The sequence below is a fragment of the Homarus americanus genome, unplaced genomic scaffold (assembly GCF_018991925.1).
Source record: "Homarus americanus isolate GMGI-L3 unplaced genomic scaffold, GMGI_Hamer_2.0 scaffold4060, whole genome shotgun sequence".
Classification (NCBI taxonomy): Eukaryota; Metazoa; Arthropoda; class Malacostraca; order Decapoda; family Nephropidae; genus Homarus; species Homarus americanus.
In genome coordinates this window covers 6,170,569-6,191,246 of record NW_024746161.1, presented here as the reverse complement: position 1 = coordinate 6,191,246, position 20,678 = coordinate 6,170,569, and the positions used below count along the sequence as shown (strand labels likewise).

The 20,678-nt window shown below is 40.8% G+C and overlaps 1 pseudogene; it reads left to right on the top strand.

Annotated features, from left to right (window-relative positions):
- Nucleotides 1-5,839: 5,839 nt before the first annotated feature.
- On the top strand, nt 5,840-20,315 carry LOC121879050 (annotated as a pseudogene).
- The last annotated feature ends 363 nt before the right edge of the window (nt 20,316-20,678 follow it).

Below are 20,678 nucleotides of genomic sequence, written 5' to 3'. Positions count from 1 at the left end.
CACTATCTTCATTTCCTTCTCCTTTTTACCAATAACTACCTTATTTGAGTGACCTTAGTGATAAGGATTTAAATGGCAACTCAAGTGATGATCCAGACAGTGCCAACACTTATGGTCAAGCCTTCTACACGTTACTAGTAGTCTACATGTACAGTCAGCCTGTATTCAACAAACAAGCTGGTAACCGCAAACGTGGACCATCAAAGTTTAAGATAGGTAACAACACTAATGACTATGTCTTCTCTTAAATATCAAGGTGTCTCTATCCTCTGTACCTCACCTGACATACAACAGCTAACCCGCCAATGTACAGATAGGTTAAAACCCCTTAAATGTGTAGCGGGGCACAACCCACATTGTGGCGCTAATATCAGGATTGTCAAACACAATGTACGTACCTAAGCTATATAAGATCTCTGATAGATTACCATGCACTGATCTTTCGTGACGGGAAAGGCGTTGACAAACTCTAAAAAATGCAAAGTAAAGCCCTTAGAATTATTTTAATGTTGTCCCATGAGCACTTAAGTACCTAATATGAGGAAAGAACTAGGTATACCCAGTGTCAAAGATAGAATAATTGAAGTCAACCTCATGATAGCCCTGAGGCTTTTGCGTGGTGATCCAGATATTATTGCTTCAAAGAAACTGCTAGAATATATGAGCCATGAAACTGGTGAATCTAATTGGATCCAAACTACAGCTACACAGTTATGAGGATGTTTGGACTAGACCATCTGTACAAAGTTGAGACACAGCAGCGCTTCCTGCCACCCGACATCACAACACCCACGTACCCGCCTAAACGACTGACCACACATAATCCTTATCTCCAACACACTGCCAAAGTGAGAGCTCTTGACCACATACATAACCTGCAGACTGAAAATAACATCACACAGACTATCTACACTGACGGCTCTCTTAACACTGTCTGTGGAAGGCCTGGAAGTGCTGCCATTAAGACTCAGTCTAATGGTAATATAATAGAGAAAGGAGCTAGAATTAGTAACTGAACTATTTGTCATACTCACAGCCCTGAAACTTGTTGAAGACACTGCCACTGACAGTCTCATCGTCACTGACTCCTTATCCTCACTACTTGTTCTTGATACCCGAAACTCAAATTGTCACCCGCTTGTCTCTGAAGCCAGACACAAGCATGTGTGTCTTGTTGACGAGGGTGTCAGGATCAAGCTTCTGTGGATCTCCTCTCACAGGCATTAGTGAACATGATAGAGTTGATGCCTTAGCTAACCTCGCGCCCAACAATGACAATGTTGAGTACAATCTGGGACTGTCAAACATAACCTTAAAAGCCGTAATCAGAAAAGAGCTTTCTGGTGAATTTGAAGCCAGTAGACAAGTGCAAACAGGCACTAGCCAATCCATTGTTTACCATGATGAGAAGTATCAAATAAAACATGTATATGGAGCAAATAACAAGATCATTAGAGTACAAGATGTTGTAAGCTCTAGACTAAGGTTAGGATAAAAGTATTTCTGGCAATATGTTCCTCAGGCAGATGTGAACAAAACTAAATGTAAAGTGTGTGGCCTGACATATGGCCACACACTCCACGCACACTGTGTATGCAATGGCATTGCACTTTATCTGTGATGACAAGGTAGGTGATATACTGTACTAAGGCTGTATCCACACTTCGCATCTAGTACCTAATCAAAATTCTATGTACCGACGTAAACAAACAATGTTCTAGAAATACTCTGTAACATTTATGGCCATAATATTCATGTATCGTTGGTATTAAACAAAATTCTATCATCTTTTGTATTAAATGAATACCAAGCCAAGTCTTTGTAATATTTATCATTTTATATATTATAAAATCACATTACACACAGAACTAAATACCACAAACAAACAAAAAATCTAAGAAAATCCCAGGATAATGGAATAGGGATTTTGGAAAAACTCTAAATAAAAAAAAATCGAACAGGAATTTTATGTTGTAACTCATACTAAAATTAGTTTTTTTTTCCTCAACTTTAGAGAGGAACTTAACTCTGTTTCTCTAACTCGACACCTGAGTTACGGTGACGCTCAAGTGTGCACTGTGTCACCTCGTGTTCGGAACTTTTCATATCTGTTATTAACCTGCCCGTTTGTTTACATAACCTTGAAATTTTAAAAAGAAATGTTGTTTTTTCTTTGTGTTAGTGATATTTTGTGATTTATGATAATTCTTCTTTGATGTTACTGACTTGTCTCCATAACTTACATCAGGTTCTTCTTTTTCTTTAAATTAACTTAAGACTACATAATCATTGGTTACTCCTGAAGGTAAAGGTGAATGATTAATTGTTTACATCTTCCCTAGGCATGGAGGAGCTGTGAGGTATTTGATGGTGCTGATTAATATGTGGTGCTAAGTTATACTTCTGGCTGGTGACGACTCTCGGGGTGCTATATACCACAGTGGTGACTTGGGTTGGTGATGAGATAAGCACCAGCATGTGTGTGTGTGTGTTGGTGAAGACACTAAACTGGTAAACTGTGTACGTGTGATGGTGATGATGACTGCAGCGCCACATCAGCAGCGAGGCGGAGGGAAGCACACTAAGGTACAGTCAGCAGGGGGAGGGGCAGCAGGGAGAGAGGGAGAGGCAGCAGAGAGGGAGAGGCAGTAGGGAGAGAGGTAGAGAGGGAAAGGCAGCAGGGAGAGAGGGAGAGGCAGCAGGGAAAGAGGGAGAGGCAGCAGGAAGAGAGGGAGAGGCAGCAGGTAGAGAGGAAGAGGCAGCAGGTAAAGAGGGAGAGGCAGCGGGGGAGAGGTAGAGAGGGAAAGGCAACAGGGGAGAGACAGCAAAAAAGAGAGGCAACAGGGAATAGGCAGCAGAAGACAGAAACAGCAGGAGGAGGATAAGGAGGAGTAGGAGGACGGGGGGAGGCAAGGAAACGGGGAGGTGCAAGGGGATGAGCAGAGACAGAAGAACGGGGAGAGGCAGAGGGACAGAAAATGGCGTCAATAATGCTCCGAGAATCAAACAATATTAGTCGCTTCATCTTTTCAATCCGGAGTTAAGGGAAAGGAAGGTTTTATTGGTGACTTTGGAGGAGTGATAGAGAGAGAGACAGGGAGATAGAAAGAGACAAAACAATGATATGGAGAGAGATTGGAGTAAATTAATAGATACAGAAAGAGAGAATGTAAGGAGGAGATAACAATACAGAGTGAAAGGAACAGAGAGAAGAACAGAGAGAGAGAGAGAGAGAGAGAGAGAGAGAGAGAGAGAGAGAGAGAGAGAGAGACTATCACCCATGAGAAAGTCACTGGAAGCATAATTATGAAAGACAGTCATGAGAGATTTTCACGAGAGACAGTCATGAGAGACAGTCATGAGAGAAACAGTCATTGGAGACAGTTATTGAATTCACACTTTTCTCATAAATTATAAACCTGACCTCCATCGTGTCACTGTTTATAATTGTCACACACACACACACACACACACACACACTGTACAACACTACACTAAGGCAGATACTCTCCATAAACACCGGGGAGGAATCACTACTATTCAACACCCGATAATACAACGTGTTGACCTATAACAATGGCCTCGTTATCACTTATACCTGAACCAGAGCTGTGAAGAACACCCGTTGTATCAACATCTGGGTTTCTCTACACATATATGCCAAAAAATGAGACATCTGCTTTCTCCCTGCCTGACATTGACGTAAGAACTTTCCCAGGACATGAAGTATAGTGGCAGGCAGTATCCCGGATGTTTGTGCTGGGCAACAACAGCTGGGTGGATCAGCAATGTGAACCTTAACAACAGTATCGGCGTAGCGGGAGTTGTGCACTCGTGGAATTCGCTCGCCTCGTCAGCTGAACCAATGTTATGTGACTATTGAATGCATCTCTGTACTGTTTTTCTTTTTATTCTAATAGTCTCTTAACATTTCATAGTTCTTTGTTGGTAGTGAGACGTGTGTAGGTTATTTGATTAGTATGATGGCCGTCTGGTTGTAGGTTAGTTCACTTGATGTAGGCTAACGTGTGATTTATTTTCCTTGGTAATATTCTTCGTCTGTCTCTTGTCTTGCTTGTTGTCAGTGCTAGTAATTAGTATATAAGTTTAAACTCTTTAATAGTTGTTCCTGGATTATAAAAATTCTTCTCTCTTCCATGTCTGGAGTATACTGGACACAAAATATGGTCAAAATTCAGGAAAATGTTACAAATGTAAGATCGATACATGTTTTTTATTTCCCAGGGAGGTAATTGATATGTTGCCTTTGTAATACTTAAAAGAGAATAGCAGGTTAAACCCCCTTCAGATTAGGTGAGATTAGATTAGGTCAGTTTAGGTGAGACTAGATTAGGTTAGGTTAGTTTTGTCTGACTGAGTCTTTCCTACACACTGACGCTCCCAAATCTCCTGAAGGCAATCATCCATCACTCAGCCTCTGGTCGTTTCTACCTGTTATTCCCAACTATTCTTCTATAACAAACTTGGTGCTTCTCTTCATTACTGTGTATAATCCCTGGGTAAAGTCTTTAGCAATGAAGAGTGAGCATACATGATGATTCACATTTACTTTATCTGTGGACTACTCACTTGACAACTTATAAGTAATATATGGTTTAATATATTTAATCCTGTTTTATAGATCAATTATTTCAGTTAATTCCTTTTTGATCATTCAGTTTTATAGTTTGGTTCCCTTAACACTATCTTTATTTCGTGTTAGTCAAAATCCTTAAATGTATTTCTAAATGTGCGAAATCTTATATTATTTTAAATCAATAATGAGTCAAACATTTTTTTCTTCTAATACCAGCTCAATCGAAGGTTCTTTCCTCATAGTAATGTTTACCTGTCTGAGACTTGCCGACACTAAACTGTTTAAGCATTGATTCATCATAGGTTGACAAACTGTACTGTATGTGTATTTAACTAGTCGTAATTAAATCGATTTTCTTTCTATGTTCGCTACTGGGAGTTTACTAGGTCTGTTTCTCTTAGTTATCGTCTTAAAGAAAAAAATAATGTATGATAAATAAACTCTTCTATTATGAAAACTTACTATGGCTGTTACCTCCCCCATCCATTTCTTTCAAAAAAATTTTTTCGCACTGATACAACACTGAATTTTTGTGTGTTTTTTTATTATTATTATTATTATTGGCGTTGAATTCACCCTAGACCACCCTTGAAAAAAACATAGATAACAATTTACATGTAAGATCATCACGTCGGTATAAAATTCTTCTTGTATAAAAATTGCGTTCACTACATCTGAATTATCTGGGGATCGTTCTGTACCTATTAGATGTTCAAATTTAACCTAACCTAACTTAACCGAACCCCCAAAGTATAGCGTTAGGGTTTTTTAATCATCGGGTGAAATAAGCAGAGGGGGTGTTAATCTTCAGGTGGTCCAGTAATCTTTAATCACATTTTAGGCCAATTTGTTCCCTTTATACCCCAAGTGTTCATCATATCCAAGTGATTTTCTCATTGAAAAATTTGGCTATTATGTGCAAGTGTCTGAACATAAGTAACCACAAGATTTTATTGATATTTACTTGATTTAATGACTACTCCTGTCAACTATCATACCTACCATTACCCCCAAAAGACGTCACTTTCAAGTTATAACTATTTGATAAGGTTAAGTTTTACGGGGAGAAATGGACAGTTTAATGTTGTAAATGTTGTCAAAGTGTCTATCACGTGTTGACAGCGAGTGCCTGTTGAGACCTGGACATGTGACAACCATGACACATACCCACAGGTGTCACGGGTATTTAAGAGATAGAACAGTGGGAGATGCAGTCACAGTCGTGGTGTCGCAGTTGTCGCCATGATCACCTCCGTAGCTCTTCTCGTCCTCGCCCTTGTGATGGGTACTGGTGCAGGTAAGTCTCACTCCTTACTCCTCCCCAACACTTCACTCCTCCTTAAGTCCTCACTCCTCCCTCACTCCTCACTCCTCCCCAACTCCTCGCTCCTCCTTTCTCTTCTTAATTAAATAATGTTGCCCAATATTCCACTCTCCTGATTTTCCTTTTTAATTTCTCCCCTACACACACACACACACACACACACACACACACACACACACACACACACACCTCTTTCCATGACAAGACTCATAATACAGCATCCTTATTGTCACTTTCCATTTATATTTACAGCTTTACTATATAATACATATTGTCCTCTTGTATCAAACAGGTCTCCGTTTAATGTTTCCACCAGTTTCTATACAATTTCAATCATCATTGGTACTCCATATTTACCTCTAACATTCTGTCCACTTCTCTGTCAACCATGCTTGTGTTTACAGTAGTCTCCCATCACTATCACTGTCTCTCATGGCGAAGATTTCCATATAGTTTTTCAGGCCTTCATAAAAAAATTACCTCTCTCTCTCTCTCTCTCTCTCTCTCTCACTCAAGTACATGTATTAACAAGAACCTTCCTCCCATATTCCATTTTCCTTAACCAGAGTCAGGGCCGGATTCAGGAGTGGGCAAAGTGGGCAGCTGCCCAGGGGCCTCCACAATCTGGGGGCCTTCACATATCAGGGCTGGTCGACTTGAAACCACATGAATGACTCCAGTCATGTCTCACTTTTGTGTGTGTGTGTGTGTTGGGAATTTGTACACTATCAATAAATATACAGTCAAATAAAAATTTCTCAATGTTCTAATTTCCTCAATATAACTGCATATGGCTTCAAAATTCTCCAAAGAAGTGTTCAAATTTCAAAATTTCCCCGGGGGGTTTACAGCGCCCCCCGGAATGCCCAGACATTTAGGCTCGCTTCACTCGCCACCCCACCCTCTTGGGTACATAATAGTCTGGGCTGACAACCTTAAACTCTCATTCAACTCCGCCTTCCATCACTTATCAGTACCAACAAACCTTTTCGGACACTCCTTGAGGAACCTGATGATTTTTTTTAGTATATTGGATCTTCATCATCTCAATCACTTATATAGTCTATCTATTAAAGTGAATATAACATATATGGAGGAAAATTATCGCAATTATTGAGATAACGTTTCATATTCCTCCCACAGATTAAATTACATTATATTATGACTATCATTAGTATTAGTAGTAGCAGTAGTAGCAATAGTATAAGTATTAGTAGTACGAAACAAAAAAGATTCTCGCTTATTGTACCTAATTCTGGCCTTCACCACCAGTACCATGGGGAGGAAACACACCCAGATGCTCTACGGAATGCCCCGTCGCCGGCTCCCCCAAACTCTTCTACCAGCCAGAACACACCTACACCTACACCTACTCCGGAAAGTCCCAGATCCACCTGAAGGGTGTGGAAGGTGGAGTCACAGAGACGGATTGGTCTAAACGAGTTGAACTATCATGGATCACCCCCTGTGACATGGTCATCTTCATTAAGAACTCCAAGGTGGATGGTGCCGCAGGTGAGTGTAATGTTTATCATCATACATGGTACTAATACCGGCAGTAGCAGCTGCTTTTACTACTTCCTAACACTGACACTAGATGTACTAACTACTGGTCCTCCCAGGCCAACCCACTGCCAAGTTCCTGGAGAAGTACCCGATGGTGGTGGCCCTGACCGACGGCCGGGTTCAGCACGTGTGTACTCATCCTGAAGACGACGTCTGGTCCATCAACATCAAGAAGGGCATCGCCTCAGCCTTCCAGAACTCACTTCCTTCTAATTCTACCATCAACTCAGGACAAAACATCACTGAGGTGAGATCAGAGTTATTTTTCACTTGAGATAATGAAAAGTGGAAATGTCAATCAGTTCCATTTTCCTTTCTCATTTTTGTTAAGATTTCAGTTATTTTAACGAACTTAATCAAATCAAATGTATGTTAACTTACTCTTTCCCCGCCACCTCTGCTTCATCATGATCTGAGAAATATACTTCATGAAGATTCAAGATTAGTTGTTTATATTTAATTTTATATTTGTCCCAATTTGTAAAGAAACAAAAACCAATATACCCCAATATAATTAAGTAATTACTTTCGTGACTCATGATCTTATGTAAGACTTTCTTTAAGGTCCAATAATCATAAAGTAATGTGTTACTTTTATGGTCAAAATTATAAGATTTACTTAACTAACCTTTTACTCTTTAACTCAGAATTTGTCGGTCAATATGAAATCACTAAACGTATTTAATTTATACCACTAACAAATTACAATGGCTCCTTTTTTCTAATACATACTTATTTATATTTTGTCATGTACTGTTCCAGTCTTTTACTGTGCAATACCTATGAATAATTAAAGATAAATTGCCAGTTACTCCCAAAAAGCGAAAATTAAAGTTGAATGTGTGAGGCTATAACAGAAGAACTTGTGTTAGGTATTTTATTATTCAATCCCGTATAAAAGATCAGTTCCTATCACTGATATTGATCTTATATACAGACGGACGTGGTAGGGAAGTGCCCAACACACTACGAGGTAGAGAGAGAAGGAGACAAGGTTATTGTGAAGAAGGAGAAGAATCACCACTTGTGCAAGAAACGTTACCCCACCCCTGCCGAGACCCAGATGCCCTGGCTCAAAGGTCCTCTCCCACTGGAAGAGTCCAAGTCTCGATGTAAACAAGAGATTACCAATGGAATCTACTCTTCCATCATCTGTGAGGATAAGAACGTGGTCCGTCCCAGCTATGGTGCCTATAAGTATGTTGAAGCCAAACAGGAGTCCACACTGCGATACGTCTCACTATCCAGCCAACAACCACCTGCCATCCCTCAAGATAGAATGGTCCGCAAGAGTCTCCGGTATAGCTACCATACGCTCAACAAGGACCGGTCCATGGTAGCCGAGTTGGATCAAACCATGACTCAGATCTGTGAGAAGACTAAAGATGTTGTTGAGCGTGATGCTGCTGCTCTGGTGGCCAAGGCTGTGCAGCTCCTGCGTCGTGTACCTGAGGAAGCTGTGAAACAAACATTGGACAAAACTCGTGCCGGACGTTACTGCCAAGACCACAGCAAACTCGAGAGCCTGTTCCTGGACGCTGTTTCCTTCATCCACGAGTCTGGTGCTGTAAAGGTTATGGTGGATGAGCTGGTGAGTGGCCGGGCTACAGTAGGTCGCGCTGCACTTTACACTGCTGCCTTCTATTTCCTCCCTCGCCCAAATACTCATGCCATAATGGCTCTGAAACCAATGTTCGAATCCTCCCAACCTCTGCCACGCGCCACCCTGGCTGCTGCCTCCATGGTCAACACTTACTGTCGCCACAATCATCATTGTTATGAAGAAGCACCGGTTAAGAGTCTTGTTGAAGCTTTGGGTAATAAACTACAACGCCAGTGTTCTCCTTCTGCTGATGAACGGACTCAAAAAGCTGCCCTGGCAACACTCAAGGCTCTAGGTAACATGGGAGTGATGACCCAGGAGGTAGCCAGGTTTGTGATGACGTGTGTGGATACAGAAGGAGTCAAGATCAATGTCCGTGTGGCCGCCGCACAAGCCTTCAGACAAGTGAAATGTGAACGCCACGTAAGTAGACATTAAACGATATATGATATACTTTATTGATATATTCACTAATTTTTGTTAATACTACATCAACTCAAGCACAAAACATAATCCTTTAAACTTGTATTTCCAGCAAACCGAACATTTAGTCAATATTGCTGTTCATCCTGCCAAGAACACAGAAGTTCGTATTGCATCCTATCTTATGGCAATGAGATGTGTTCAGCAGAAGGACCTGCAAATGATTGTCAACAATACATATCACGAAGAAAACACTCAAGGTAACATTTCAGTTTTGTATCTGAAAACCAGGAAATAAAATAAGAAAATTTCTTCTTCAATAGTCATGTATGTAAAGATTTTGAGGTAGACACTGACCCATAAAACTGCTAATGGTCACAAATATTATCATCCACGTGTTTTGTTTTTTTTCAGTTCGTGGATTTATTCTGAGTCACCTGCTGAACCTTCAGGACACCAACACACCACACAAGGATTACCTCAGATACCTCTTGACAAATACTCTTCTTCCCAGGGACTATAAGACTGACTTCAGGAAATATTCCCGCAACATAGACATGTCCTACTTCGCCCCGTCTCTCGGTGTTGGTGCTGGCGTTGAGTCCAACATCATCTACGTCCCTGGGTCCTTTGTGCCTCGTTCCGTTGACTTCAACTTCACTGCCGCCTTAGAGGGAATCTCGATGAACATAGGCGAGGTTGGTGCCCGACTTGAAGGTCTAGAACCTGTCATCGAGGAGGTGTTTGGACCTGAAGGTTACCTGCAGAGAACTAGTTTCAGCCAAATTCTAACCGACATGACTACATTTGTTGAGCAAGAAGGGAGCAAGATCATGGAGCACTTCCAGAACTCATTAAGACAAAAGAGATCCATCAACTTCTCTACTCTGTCTCACTTCTTCAGCAAGATTTATGGAGGCGAGAGATCTACTGTGGCACAAGCTGATGTATTCGCTCGCCTCATGGGTCAGGAGATAACCTTTGCTTCACTAGCTGGAGACTTGAAGGCCATCAGTGCTGACGGTATGATTGAAAGCTTCTTCTCATACATCGATGACATTCTTCCTCAGATGAAGAACTTGCACATCAATTCAGCACGAACAGCTCAGATAAACTTTGACTACACCTTCCCCACCATCCAGGGCACACCACTCAAACTTCAGCTGAATGGAACAGCTGTTGCTGGACTGAAGATGCAAGGAAACCTTAACCTCGCTGACATCCTCTCTAACTGGAGGAATGGGGAGACCCTCTTCAAGATCATTCCTAGTCTTTCTGTCCAAGTAGGTGGCTTCGTCGGCTACGACAGCTATATCGCTAGAACAGGAATCAAGACGACCAACACCATCTCCAGCAGCAACGGTGTTTCCCTCACTCTTAGGGCCAAGAACAGTGAAGAGTTGGAGGTTGAACTGGATCTTCCTGAGAAGATGGAACTTATTAATGTGAAGAGTGAGACTTACATCATGAAGAGCTTGAGGGGCAGCCCAGACACCAAGATCATTCCACCATCCATGAGGGACGTCAGGGTCAGAAGTGAGTCGTGTGTTAACAATTTCGAGCCAATGTTAGGTCTCAGGCTCTGTTATGATCTGGACGTTCCCGATATCTTCCGCAGTAACTCCTTGCCACTGGGAGCCCCAGCTGTTATTAAACTTTACATTGAGAAGGCAGAGTCTTCTATGAAAGGTTATCTTCTGTCTGCCGCCATTCAGAATGAAAGAGATAGTAAAATGCTTAAAATTACGTTCGAAACATCAGGGACGTCTAGCCCTATAGCAGCTCTAGCAATTATGTCCTACACGAAGAAAGAAGATTCGCGCACACTGATAGCTACAGTTGAATCATCAGCTGTGAGCGGTGAAATTCGAGCTAACATCGTCACTGGAGAAGATCAGAAGAGTATAGAAACTTTTGTAAAATTCAAAACAGGTGAGATGACTATAACAAGAGGACTCAAAATTGACTTCATGAAAAGATCAACGACGAATGAGACAGAATACGGAGTCGGTGTGTACACTTCATCAAGTAGGAGTTTCCCTCCTGAGTCACAAATATTCGAGACTAAGTTTACCGAGGTCATCAGTGGTGGTGAAGTTTCTATAGATCTTAGCTCAAGGACAAAGAATGCCTTGGGTGATTTATTACTTCTAAACCTTAAAGGTAAGTAAATCAGTCATAGAAACTCTTCATGAATAATGTAACTTCATTATGATAATTTGTTTGGTTTATATATGAATATAATCGATTTCATGTTATTAATCTAATATATGAACCTAAGGATTAGGTTTTTTGTTTGAATATTTCCATATAGTTGGAGTAGATCTGATGTACTGTCCATACTCCCGGCTGCCTCTACCAACGAAGATACGCGAGTTTGAGTTCCAGGGTGGTCTGGGAGGCTGGCACGTTACCTCCTTTATCCGTCAAACAAGAGAGTCAGGCGAGATGACTGAACATTCGTCTGCATTCAAGATAGCACATAGACATCAAGAACTTATCTCTATTAACGCCACACAGATTAGCCAGAGAAGACTGAAGTACAACTTTGTCCTCAGAACTTCAGCCGTTGGTTAGTACAACAGAACAGTTGATTAATTTCACTACTTACAGTATATTACATACTAGAATGATTTCACTGAAATTTAGTTCATTACTTTTACTTTACCTTTATCCTCTTCGCCACTGATTGGCTTGTTAGCCACTTGGGTAGTCGGGCACGTCTCTGTTACGCACTGTTGGCTCCTAAATGTATCTGTACCTGCGCCAGTGTTGGCCAAGTTTGGTCTTGAAAGAGCTCACACTCGGTGCCGTCACAACACTCTCTGGCAGATTGTTCCTAGAGTTTACAATTCTCACTCCGAAAAGTTTGCCCTCAAAATTTTCTGGACTTGTGGCTTCTTCAACCTTGAGCTGTGACCCCTTGTAGGGCTGGCATCCGCCAGCTCCAGGTATGGGCACTCCATCTGAGATGTTTATAAACTTCAATTGAGTCACCCCTTGTCCGTCTATTGTAAAAGCTATAGGCGGCTGCAGGCGTTCTAATCTCTCTGGGTAACTAAGGTGCCTTAGTGCAGACACCAGTCCGGTGGTCCTCCTTTAGAAATTTTCAATCAACTGACAGTGTCTAGCTTATCTCGAGGACCAGACGGGGTAACATTATTCCAAACGGGGAAGCACCTCACTCTTGAAGAACGTTACGATATCTGAACGACCTTCATATAAAACATACTAGCTTAGTTACTTGATTCACTTTCTTTTCACAATGGTCCCGAGAACATCAGTTCGTTGTCAAAATACACACCCAAGTCCTTTTTGCATTCGTCTCATTTAATGCTGTTTCTTCGTCTCGTGACAGTGAATCTTAGCAAGCATTTCATCCACCACTCTTGTAGCTGGCAGAGATCTTTCTGTATTTCTTCACAGTCCGCGTGGATCTTAATTTTCCTGAATAACTTGGCATCGTCTGCAAACATTTGTATGGACGAGTGTATAGCTTTTGGCATGTCATTTATAAAATAAACAAACAACAAAGGGCCTAGTATACAGCTCTGTGGTACCCCGTTTGCCATGGGGACATACGATGATTTCGTGCCATTAACCACCACACATTGCTCGCGGTCATGAAGAAAGTCTCCGATTCACGCTAGGACGCTCCCCCGAATCCCGTACCCTTCCAGTTTAATTCTCAGATTTTCATGGCGAACGCTGTTGAAAGCGTGTTTACTTAAAACTCACAACGCTGCTCAACCTTTAGGAAAAGTCCATCTAAGAGAGAGAGATATTAGGTAACTTCGAGATCTATATTGGTAGTTTTGTCACTTGCATGACTTACATAACAGCCAAGCCTATATATATATATATATATATATATATATATATATATATATATATATATATATATATATATATATATATATATATATATATATATATATATATATATATAACTAAACTTTAGGGTTATTTGTGACCACAGATGATTTGTCTTTCAGTTAAGCTCGGCAGTGTACTATATGAAGCTATCTATAACGTGCACTGTGAAGATGCCAAAACTGGAGCAGCCGTACAAATAATTCGTTCTGGTGATAACAAGAAAATCATCAACTTCGAAGCTTATATTTACTCTAAGCTGCCACAATCTGCTAAACTCCTGGTAAGACCAAAATTCTTTAATTTTTTTTTATATTTTTGGGTTGAACAGATTATAACAAACGAGTTACCTAAAAAAAAAATATGCCTCCCGCCCTGTTCCAAACAATATTTTTTTGTTTCTTCCAGGAATTCGTTTATTAACCGACATTTTCTAGGAAAATATTCGCCAATATTTTGCTCATTTACAGCGATTGCAAAATTTTGGTTAAAGATGTGTTGTCCGTAGGTAGAGATGCCGGAGTACATGAGCTCCATCAAGTTCGAGAGCCGTATGGTGGAGCAGGGACAGGATAGTTACATGGTTGAAGCTGCCCTTAAGCACGGAGAGCGCGTCATTCTCCATGTTCAAGGACCACTCACACTCAGTCTAACATCTCAAGTTGTTCAACTCCAGACTGATATGAGAATCACGACCATGACCAGTCAACAACTCAAGTTAACTTCCATGTTTTTCTTTGGTGAAAACAAACAAATGCTTTCAATTGTAGTTAGCACACAGGAACCAATCTTCATTCTTGAATGGAAAATGAAATCAGGCTCCTCCCAAGGCACCGTAATAGGAGTCAGGTTCCTCCTTCCTGCCCTCATAGACAACAAAGTTGACGCCATCATTCAAGAGAGACTTGGCCATGTTAGTTTCAACACCCAGTTACTACCAAAGAGTTCGTCCTCTCGCAGAATAAAGGGCTTTACTGATATTGACCTCCAAACTAAGAAGTGGACCGCTGACTTCTCCTGGGACGCCGATAATGACCAAAATAAGAAGATCAGCTTAGACACCACCATGATCAGCAGCCCCTCCACCCCAGGACGAGCCTCCATCCAGTAAGATTTATCACCTCTTTTCCTTTCTGCTTGGTAACAAGTTCATTTAAAAGACTTTTAGATATAAACATTGTTCTGTACAGGGACGATTGTGATAACTTTTTAAATATATGAACGTAATGTACAGTCTTCTGTTTTCATGTTGATAAAATAGTTTATTAAACAATTTAATCGAAATTGTTATGTGAGGAAGGTTTCTCCTAATTCTCCACACATAATTTTTATGATATAATATTTATATGATAATCTACAGCGGGAACGTCAAGTACATGGCCCAGATGTACCACATCAAGCTGGACGTCGACGCAGAGAATCTTATGCACTCCCGGTCCGGAGACAATAAATTTAATTTAGAGGTGACGACTCCGTCTCAGAACACCATTGACTTGAATATCATAACCAATTTTGAGTCAAGGTCCACCAAGGTAAACACTAATTTCTTGTACAAAAACCAGCAGAACAACAAGGCATACAAGTTAATAAGTGTCATGGACCTGGAGAAGCTTGGCAGTCCCTACAGCTACAAGCTCAATTCTGAGTTCAGCTACACATCACCACAAGGCCAACAGACAACTTTGCACGCTGAAGCAAAACACCAAATCACACCAGAAGAACGTGAATTACACTACAAGGTAACAGAGTTTCCTCCAGTTCCACGTGATTATGTATTTCAGGGATTATTTAAAGAAAATACAAATAGTGATAAATAAGAATATTAATATATGACGATAACTACTGTTTTCTGACGTTACAATATACGTTTACTGGTTATTATTTCTTACCTAAATAAGTTTATATTCACGAACAATCTTATTCATATTGTTATATCTTGAACATTCATATAATTATTGAGAAATATAATAATTTTACAGGCAACTGTGACGTCTCCTGCCTTGACTAAGCCTCTTCAGGTAGAGATGTCAATAGTCAACAAAGAAGACTCGTACAGTGTTAAGGCCATGGCACAAGAGGACATGTTCATCTGGCACCTGGAGACTGTTCCTCAAGGTGGAGTTAAAACTCTTCAGATGTCCGTAGATGTAAAATCTATTCGTGACTTCATGAAGACCGTACGTATGCTGGTTGGAGTAAACAGTGTGGAGCAACTTGTCATGCTAACTGAACAACGCGAGAGAACTGAATACGGCATCCACTACCACAAGCCCACACCCACCACCTACACTATGCGAGTTGAGTATCCAACCCGCACCATAGAGGGTGAAGCTACATACTCTCCCACAGAGGCAAGTGTCAAGGTATATCCCAACAAGAGAGAGAGTAACGCCAAATACGAGTTAACTGGAAAATCTTCCCACACGTACTGGGATCAAAAGTCCAAGTTTGAAGGCCATATTAGCCACCCAAGTCTGACCAGGGACATACGAGTAGAGGTTCAGTACTCGGTCACTGGAGAGAACATGAGAGGCACCATTGAGCTGGACATCTTCCCTGACACAGCTGACAAAATAACAGGCACTCTACAGTCAACCTTGGTCGCCAACAACACCGTTAGGGTGGAAACTTCATTAACTTCTAAGGTAAGTTTGTAAGCTTATCTCTGTTTATAAACTTCTCTATGTTTATAACTATAACAGCTTTATCTTATAGTCCTGTATATACCACTATAAGAATGCCATGACCTACCTCTTACAGATGCTGAAGGTGAGCCCCAAGTTCATCATAGTGACGGCCTATGCTCCCCATACGGTTGGCTTTGACCTCAAGTTCCAGAAGTCTCCCTCTTCACCAGCATCCTTCCAAATGTCGGCCAAGTACGACCGAGTCACTGATAAGGATGCAACAGCAGCTTTCCGCGTGGTGACTGAGGAAGGCACCATGGTGGACATAGCTGGAGTGATGGAGCCCAAGGAAGAACGTGGATGCCAAGGTGTGAAGATCAAGGCTGTGGCTCAAACTTCACTGCTCGGCAGCTACGATATTTACTCGAGGATCTGTAGACCAGCCTTCTTCGAGCTAATTACGAGCAAGCACGGCAGTCAGATGGAATACATAACCAAGTTTGGCCTCCAAGATCCTTATAACATTGAGCTCAGCATGTCTGAGGGTGACAGGGATCAACTACAGAGACGTGCCATAGCCATGGCCCGTGTACTACTTGCTTCCCCTACCATTATCGATGTTGACTTGGCCTATAAACCTGAGAAGGTGGCAGAGGTACAGGTAAGATGTATAGACGTACAGGTTTTAGTTTAACCTTAGCTGTAAGTTTTTAAAGAATCTTGATACAGATTGTAAACTGTATCGCGAAAATTTTGATTTTCTCTCGAGAACTATTAACAGACTTATCATTTATTTTATCATATGAATTTCACTTGTAAACAACAGAATAGAATATGCTAGTTGGTTCGAATGGTTGTTGACTCGAAGGTTCATTAGTAAAATAAGACAACCTTCGAAACAACGAACAATGTGACGGAATAGTTTATGAATAAAGGGCTTATGAAACATGAATCTGACAAAGCATGAATAATAATTAGATTATTCATGTGCCGTCGGACAATACTTTATTTGTAAAGTAAGATGTCTGTTTATACATTTACAAGATGTCTGTTTATACATTTACAAGATGTCTGTTTATACATTTACAAGATGTCTGTTTATACATTTACAAGATGTCTGTTTATACATTTACAAGATGTCTGTTTATACATTTACAAGACGTCTGTTTATATATTTACAAGATGTCTGTTTATACGTTTACAGAATGATGTCAATGAAAAGTATCAACGAGTGATGCAGTCCCTCGACCGGTGGGTTAACAGTATATATCAGTACCTGCAACAACAAGCTCAGCAACAAGGTAGTCACTTCCCTAACCCCGAGATCCTCAAGTTGATGAACGAAGCCAAACTTGACCTTCAACAAATATATGATGGTCTGATTTATGGTCAAGTTATCCCTCGGTATGATTCTTTCCGTGAACTCCTCCAGGTAGTCAGCGAAGTGCTGTCAAACGTGGTCAACATGCAGAGAGATCTTCAACATCGCCTTCTTCGCGAAATTATTGCCCTGAAAGAGGAATTTATTGATGCTATCAACTTATTTACTAATAGTAAGGCTTTGAACGTTTACTGTATCTTTGTTTTTTATCCTTCAACTTCTATTTTCTCTAAATTGTGAGTTAATCATTACCACTTAAACTGGTAATATTAAAATTGTGAACCTTGCCTCCACAGCAGTCGCACAAACTTCACACTGGATGGAGAGCGGCGAGATGCCACAGCCAGTGCGTCGCCTGATGGAACAACTGGAACAAACGAGGATCTTCAGGATGATAATGATGGAAATGGACGCCATGAGGGAGCAGTACCAGGAGGAGTACGAGGCCATCAAACAGGTGGTGGCCAAGGTGAAGCACACACTCCAACAAGATATTCGCAAGAATTTCGAGAAGGCCAAGCAAAACCCAGTTATTGAGAGGACCGTTCAATGGATCAAGAGCGACCTCAGGGATGTAAGTAGACCTGCATGTTGTTATTACTTTCTGTGACTTTGTTCTTAGGATTATAACGAAAGTGGATTTCTGTATCCTGACCTTGCTGATCGTATCTCATGAGAGAAAATATCGTTGTGGATTTGGAAAACTTAAATTGGTCGGCTTCACAAGATCATCTAGAAACATTAACCTCAATAATCATTGTTATGCGATATCTGAATTTTTAATTACAGTGTCTACAAAAATTTAAATATGAATTAAAATATATTACAACAACAATAACATAACATTAAGATTTATAGTAAAAACTCACCATTTAACTGCATAAATTAACTAATAAACACACACCTGAATGAGGACCATCTAACACCAACGGCAAGATGTGCTGGGCTTTACCTTCACTTTATGAAGCGAGGCCCTACAACACAAACACAAATCCCAAAACAAACAGACCAGACCACTGACATTACTCAGGATTAATATACGTTCCTACCTTGTTCTTGAATAGAAACAGAATACAGCTATATACCTTCTTCTGTACTACAAAACTGTGCACTAACTCCTTTCATAGATAACGTCTTTGTAGAGTAATACTTCTTCAGCAGGTAGATAATGTTATGTAAACTGTCCAGTACTTTCCAAAACACATAAAACATGACGAATAAATGAATGAGAATGTAAATATCTCTGGTGTATGTGTCACCTTTTTATCATCGTATACAGTTGCTGCACTTTGGTCTAAACTACAGATATCTGTCTAACGTATTATTGAGAGGCTTCATTTCAATCGCAGGGTAAAAACTGTATCAAATTTGTGAGGTCATTATTATAAATTAATGTAGTTACCCCTGAAACTTTTATCGTTTTCCTTAATCCCCCCAAATTCTGTTACCGCGGCAATATTTACTTTTTCGCAGTTTGAACCAAAGTTTATCACGAGAACCTTGTCATATGTTGGACAAACACATCAAACTTGGTGAAAATCCACAATTGCGCTCTCAATTTATTCTGGGGACAGACAAACAGATAGGTAAAACTCTTATAGTATGATCCCTTCCTTCAGTGCAAGAAATATATATAAATTACAACACCGAATATCATTGTGATCAGATATATGAATGTATGCTGTTTATGAATTAAATATACTGTATAGTATAAAAGTTCTTACAAATTAATTTTGTTCTTTCTTGCCTACAGCCTTGGGAAGTGGTCATGAGGTTGTCACAAAATGTCTCCCGAGTTATTCAAGAAGCGATACTTGTTTCTCTCGAGATGAGAGAACATGAAATCTTACTCCAAATTCCACTCTATAGACCCGTTTACTCTTTGACTCAAGTCCTGCAGGAGATGAAACTAACCCCAGTCTATCTTCTTGAAAAACTGGCCATGGTTTATGACAGCTTCCTCCCCATCCCTGTCAACAACTTGATGTGGGCGTACTACTCGATGATGCCCCGTCAACTGACAGACATGCTGCCCCCTTATAACCGCACAGCCATGGTTGTGGGTGACACAGAGATCCTCACCTTTGACGGCGCTGTGCTCCGTGTACCTCGTTCACCGTGTAAGGTGGTGCTGGCTGCCTACGCCTCCAACAAGCTTACCATGGCCCATCCACAACCCTCAGCCCCACCACAGATCACCTTATCTACTCGCGCAACTACTGTCACCATTAAGCCGGACTTCCGTGTTGACGTCGGCGGACAAGAGATGAGCAGCTCACAACAAACTCAGGGTGATGCCACCATTCAGAAGACGCCCCGTGAAGTTAATATGACGTCACCCTTCATAACAGTCCGAGTGTTCCGTGAAGAACGTGTGGTATCAGTGAACGTGTCTGGCTGGACCTTCGGCCGCCTGGCGGGTCTCCTGGGTACTTACGATGGTGAAGTGGGAAATGATTGGCTGATGCCTTCTGGTATCAGGGCTCCAAGTCTCCAGGAGTTGGTGTCATCATGGCAGGAGGACCAACACTGCCCAACACCCCCCATCTCTCCCGTCAACCCTGCCAACACATCACTACAAAAGATGATTCAGTGTCATGCACTACTGGGAGTTCGGTCCAGGTGCTACCCACTGGTTCATCCGGAGCCCTTCATCAAAATGTGCTACGGCGCCCGCCAGCCTTGGGACGCTGCAGAAGGCTACCGCGCCATCTGCTCCAGGAAAGGTGTTGAGCTTATGATGCCCCTTGTCAAATAAGAACCACACTAGAGATGTATAAATTATTGACGCAGAACAACGACTTAACTCATACATGGAACTGGACCTGGATCTTATTAATTCACTGTAAAATTATCCAGTTAAAACATGAAACTAGATTTGTCATATTTATGTGATCGATGACAGTGTAAAAATGTAAACAATAAAGCATCATTCAAAACTGTAAATAAACAAATGTTACTTACCGTATGATCCACCAAAGACAAAATTCACTTCATCTACATTAAAGAAGAACACTAAACCAATAGACACTAAATATAATTAAACCAGCAGAAAAAAAATTAAACTGAAATATTTCGTAAGGCAAATATATTAGAGACAATTTTCAAGTGATGATGTTACACACTAATTTTTATTAACTTAAAATATTTAAAATATAAATATGAATTTTTTGAAAAATCTTGTAAGTGTACAATATACCTGTAGTGAACAACAACTTGTTCAGTTTTGAGTGACTTCCTTCACCTCTATAGTGATTCTTAAGATTAGTCTGTGTTCATACTCA